At 41.6% G+C, this 5,945-nt stretch overlaps 1 pseudogene; it reads right to left on the bottom strand.

The window, feature by feature from the left end:
* Positions 1 to 4,971: 4,971 nt before the first annotated feature.
* Positions 4,972 to 5,477, bottom strand: LOC100340858 (oocyte-expressed protein homolog pseudogene; annotated as a pseudogene).
* Positions 5,478 to 5,945: the final 468 nt, after the last annotated feature.

Here is a 5,945-nt window from a genome sequence, read left to right as displayed (position 1 = left end):
GATGAGGAAGAATTCTGCTTGCTAAAGTACAGGAATGTAGGAGCCTGGTCCTTTGCTACCTGCACACACTCAGAATTACCTCCTGAATTCAATTGAGTCATTGTCACTGGGCTTATTTCACATGCAGCATAATGAAATCCATAACTGATAGTATCCAAAAGATGATTTGAACTAATTGCTTTGGACAGAACAAATTAATACTTGTGTAGTTAGGGTAGCGAATAGGCATTTTTCTCTGTTGATCCCAAGACTTCATAAGGACTAAGGATTCATTTCCAGGAAAAAAATAATTTCATCCTGCATGTTACAGGATGTAATGATCATTTGTGCCAAGTTCTCTAACTTCGTAATGCCTATGATCTTATATCCAGATACAATAATGCTTTATCCAAAATTGTATCCTTTACACACACAAAAGCACTTGGTAAAGCCTAGATTTACCTTGAGATACAGATAATATGTGTGGAAGAAAACAATACAGAACTAATGCCTCGTTTTTTGTAACCCTACGGTCAAGTTACAGAATGAGATTAAAATCATGGTAGAGGAGCTGCACCCACTTCTCACCCCTCTTCTAGTGCAATGGTTACCTAAGCTTGAAATTGAAACTCCTGTTTCCCCATTTACCCTTCCAACTGCAGCTTGCTGAGATGCAGGGAAGTGGCATTTTAAAGGAACCCACACACCTCTTCACATCCTGGAAACCACTGCCAACCACCCTCGCTTTCTTATAATTGTGCTCTAGGACTGCCTGTCTGGAGCTTTCACCGTTATTCACACAACACCCCCACTGAGCAGAGATCAAGAGGCTGATTGTCTGAGCCTGCTCACCACTAATGTGAGCTATCAACTGGAGCTTCACATGGGGAGGTCTCCAGAGGCAGTAGCTCACGCGGCCATCTTTCCTTGGGTCTCTTACAAAGTCTTCTCCCCATCACTGTCGCTGGGACCCAGACTTGCTCGCACAAGGCATTGTGTAGTTGGCAAAGTCCACGTGGTAAACTTGTTGAAAACTGCAATTGGAGACGAGACAGTTGCCACAGCCTCTGACTCTCAAGATCTAGCAAAGTTGTTTTAAATGCAGGGTGAACACAATTCTGTGGCCCGGGGAAGTCCACGGTTCCTACGTAAGTGTTCTTAGAATTCCCGAGGAGGCTTCCACTTGATTAACCTCCACCTGGTTTTGGACCTTCTATTTATCTTGGAGCCTCGTCTAGCTTAAGTCAGTCTTTGAGTGCTTTCTCCATCAATGTCTCAACTGCACACTTAAGTTACTTACTCTACTTGTGGATCATGATGAAGACAACCAATCACACGGTAACACACAACATAATCAGATAGTACTCAGTAGGCATTTTCCCCCCTTGAATACCTTTGCATCCCTCTGAAACCACAAAATACAGACCCAATCTCTCCTTGGCTGGATCCTCCTTCCTCTAGTCAGCTTTTCTGTTTTGAACTCACCCCAGGTATTCAGGACACTGCAGTCTACATCTTTGAAATGGCACAGACCTCTGATACATGGGAGAGAAAGAGATACATGTTTCCCTGGAGATCTCTCCATGCACAAATAGTCTGAATTTCAGAAATGATGATCCCTGCACCTCTGCCCCACAAATACCAGGCAGTTCAGCATGCTGCTATGCAAATATCATTTCCTAAACTGGTTTTTGTCTGTTCTATGACATGAAAATCTGAGACCAAAGGCTAACATTACTGTGAATCTTCTGCAGCCCTAGTACTTTCACAGTACCTACCTGAGCATAAGACAGAGCCAAAGGACTTGAAGTCATGATGCCCTGGGATAGCATGTGTTATTGGAGCATAATTGATTTTCCATATCTAAAATGTAGTATACAAATAGTGTACTTTAAGAAAGTCCTGCCCCCAAGCTCAAGTTCATATGACTGACAAAGCTAGTATATTGCTATAAATAATGCATGTTTTCTTTTTTCAAGAGTATTTGATGCTTCCTAGTAAATATGTCACATGAAAATACAATAATGTATTCACATATCTTATGAAACATACTGCCTAATCTGTGATAAGCCTTTTACTAAGCCGTCACAGGGATGATTTAACTTTGCAATCCAATGAAATACTCTTACTCCCAAGTTCCAGAGGGAGAAACTGAGGCTCAGTTAGATTAGGTCAGTTATCTAAGTTCATGAAACTAAAATGTGCCAAACTGATCTGATTGTGGTCTGTTTCAATGTGGAATTTGCTTCTCACATTCTCAAAACATGGCTTGCATGGATTTTTCATGGGTATAGTTATTAAATAAAAGTGGTCCAAATAGATGAAAGACATGAATGAAGGACATAATTATCAAGTGAATTGAGTAGGATTAATACATGAACTCAAGGGTCAAATCCAAAGCATTTGTCCCCAAGCATCATGTTCATTCTTAGAAATCCTTGCTCCTGTTGGAAAGTCATAGGCCAGATGAACTCCTAATCCAAAAATGGAGAAAACATTAGGTTATCACAATTCTCACATTTTGATTGAGCCAGTCTTTAATAACGATCCCAATCCCACCTCCAATGGCACTACTTTAGTGGGGCACTGTGAGACCATGAAGGCCCATCTGCACACTTGAGAATAAAGGGCCGCTCTGCTTGCAATCTAAGGTGCATTGCTTTTACAACTATACATACAGCATCAGGGGTTGGTACTGCTGTTTCTCCAAACCTTTCTGGTGTTCCTAGCTAAAAGAGTGTCCCAGGCTATACTATCCATCTGCATTGCAGATGTAATACACATTACCTGTGAAACACATGGATTTCTTAGGACGACTTCATGTGAAAATGTGGCTATTGGAAAAACTGTCAGTCACCAGCAGAATATATCTTAAAAAGTCACAGGTTATGCTCTTCTCTGACCCATTCCCATTTTCTAAGGTTGCTACACCCATGGGCTTTACTTCCTTTTGAATTTGGGGTGAATATTGCCATTTTGTGCTCACTTCAGAGCATAGGTATTCTGTACATCTATATTTTTTGGGAGAAAATTACTCAGTGCTCCATTAATGAGATAATGTATTTATTTATTATGACAATAAACACAGCTGCAAAATGGACCAGAAGGAAACAGATGACTTGCAGATTTCGGTGCCCAATGTGTCAACTGTAATTGAGAAATAAATTAAATGATCCATCTGCTTCCCATCATCAAGTCTTTCATTTTTGCCAGTGTCTATGGTTTTTAAAACAAGTCAGAATTATTTATCCTAATTACTCACTAAAAAATCCATATAGGAATAGAATGACTTTGTAATGTGCTTCTTTCCAATACATTCAAATCTAATGGAGATGATGAATTTTTTCCTTATTAATAGTTTTCACTTTATCATGCTAATTCTATTGAATTTTCTCGTTATAGCTGTTATATAGGCACTTCTAAAATAGATTGCTTTTAAGCAAATTATATGACATATCTGTTATCTTGATAGTTTACTTGCTTAGTTTTCTATTTTCTCTTTCTTTGGTAAACAAAAATTTTTTAATGTAGGTTACAACAGGAGATTCAATCTGCCTGCTAATGTTCAGAGGTGAGGGTTCAAACAGCTACCAGCAACTGGAACTAATTAAATATAATTGTACCATTTTTTTCCCCTACTTCATTGTTATAATTATCCCACTGAGAAACCACATGTCAGTACTGGGGAAAGAAACAATAACTTGTTTGCTTTCTCAAACATTTTCACAGTCATGCTTCTCTGCTCTGGAATTTGTTTTGTTGAACTCCCAGGGACATCTCTGAATGATTCCAGTAAAATATTTGTAGCATTTACAGTGGGATGGGGAGAGGAGAAAGAAATGGGAAACTTTCAAAAAGTTTTTATTGGAATCATGTTCACCTCTATGAAAATGAAATTATAAAATATAGAAAATCTCAAACTGAATAGCTACTTTGTACTTTACTCATATCGAGGAATCTTAATGACTGCTAACATTTTGTTTGTTCTTTTAAGCATTTGTCCATGCTCTTCTAATATTTTGAAGAGCTGAGATTACATGACTGTCTTAAAACTTTTCTCAATTAACAAGATCATACAGCTCTCCCTATCTAAAATAGACACCCATTATCACCGAAATGGTTGCATACATTATCAACTTCCTAATCCTCTATTTTTAGGCTATATAGGTCTCACCAATGTGATTGATTCGGTTTCTGTTGATCACTCTCCTAAAGCCCAGTAGGCAGACTAGTACCACCCTCCAAAATGAGAATGCTTTTGCCCCACATGTTAGGAAATCTGTGGTTCAGTAACACAAATTTTTGTATTCTCTCCTAGAAGTCACTTTTTTTTTTTTAAAAAAAATGCAAGGACATTAAGATTACAGGTCAAATTTTTTCTTTGTTTCTAGTCTATGTACCTCTTAATGTAGCACAAGCCAACTTTGCTTCTGTCTAATGTCGGCGACACAGGGTCACTTGTAGGGGAGGGATGGCACATAGGGAATACAGCAAGTAAAGCTCCTGTCCCTTTACCAGTGCGCTGTATTGCTGTTGTACTGCTTATAATGCAATGCTTTTGGACAAAAGCGTCATAACTGAAAATAAAGTTTCACTTTGGAGAATGTTGAAGGGAAAATTTTTTGAGACAGTTCTAGTTATTTTCTCCCTCTTCTCTCTCCTTTAGTATAGTGCTCAGCAAGATATGAAGCTAGACAAGAATTATGGGATTAGATGTTTGCAGAGTAGCTAACCTTCTGTACAGCAGATCAAGGAAGACGGACACTCTGCTTTCTCAACGTGCTACTCGAGAGCATTCATCCTCTGATTCTTTTGTCCAATGACATTAAAAAGTCCATTTATTCGAATAGTTCTACAAATGCACATTCACATCAGAAGTACTGTCAAGTCGCAGGAAAAAGGAATGTAGGAATTAGGGTCACCTGCTTCTCTCCAATTTAGGAAAAAGCAAGGCTGCTCTAATGCTCTGCTCCTGGCCATAGTCCTGCTGCTCTAAGTTTCGAGATGCAGGGGAGCGTCTGGCCCCATGAACGCGTCTTCAGGAACTCCTCAAGGTGCTTCATCTTCTCGGCTCGCCGCGCACGACGTTCTCGGTGCCATGACGCCAGGCTCAGGAGAATGCTCTTCACCCGGTTCCGCACACGGGGCCGTCCGTGGACCGTGCTTTCCACTAAATTCCTGAAGTCCACTCTGTCCACCCTCAACAGGGCCTGGCTCATCCACTCCATTTCCGGAATCCTGGCTCGGTCTGGGCCAAAGATCATGTCTGCCACCCATGCCTCCAGGTGGAACACCAAGGGGTCTTCCAGTTCCTGCTCCGGAAACCACCACGGCCGGATGTGAATGCGCGGGGGCGGCGGTGGATGTGGGAACTTAAGCAGGTCCTCTGGGCGGGCCGGCTTCAATGGGTCCTGCCGGGCCTCAGCAGCTCCAACGTCCGCGTCCATGTTGAGAGCAGCAGCCAAAACCGCTCGCACCAACCACCGGAACCTTGCTCCAGCCATCCTCTGCTTCTGAACACTTGCCCTCTTCTCCCTGTCTCACTTAATCTCCTGAGTGACTACTCGCACGTTAAGCACTTGTATCCAGGTCCCCATCCTGGGATCCGTCTCAGGGAAGAGATTCTGTGCTGTCAAACCTTGCCAATTTCTCTCCATTCTTCGAGTGATACCCACAACTCCTTGTTCTGTAGCCCACACAGCCTGCATCAATTCTCATGCCTTCTCCCACTTCATCCTACACTGTACCCGTTACTTAGAAAGTCCAGCTGAGCTTGTTCTCCGTCCCCACACCCTTTTCTTTGTTCCTGCGCCTGCTCTTAGAGTTCAAGTTTCAGTATCTGACAGTAGGTCTTTACCCTCAAAAGCTGTGTGATTTGGGGCAGGTAACATCATGTCTCCCAGGGCCATTTGTTACCGCGGGAGAATGGTAGTCCTTACCTTGCAAAGTGTTAAAAGAATCCAGAA

This window comes from Oryctolagus cuniculus, chromosome 15, assembly GCF_051225735.1.
Source record: "Oryctolagus cuniculus isolate XC-2025 breed Fujian yellow rabbit chromosome 15, ASM5122573v1, whole genome shotgun sequence".
NCBI lineage: Eukaryota > Metazoa > Chordata > Mammalia > Lagomorpha > Leporidae > Oryctolagus > Oryctolagus cuniculus.
Note: the sequence above shows the minus strand (reverse complement) of the source record. Positions and strands in the feature narration are given on the sequence as shown.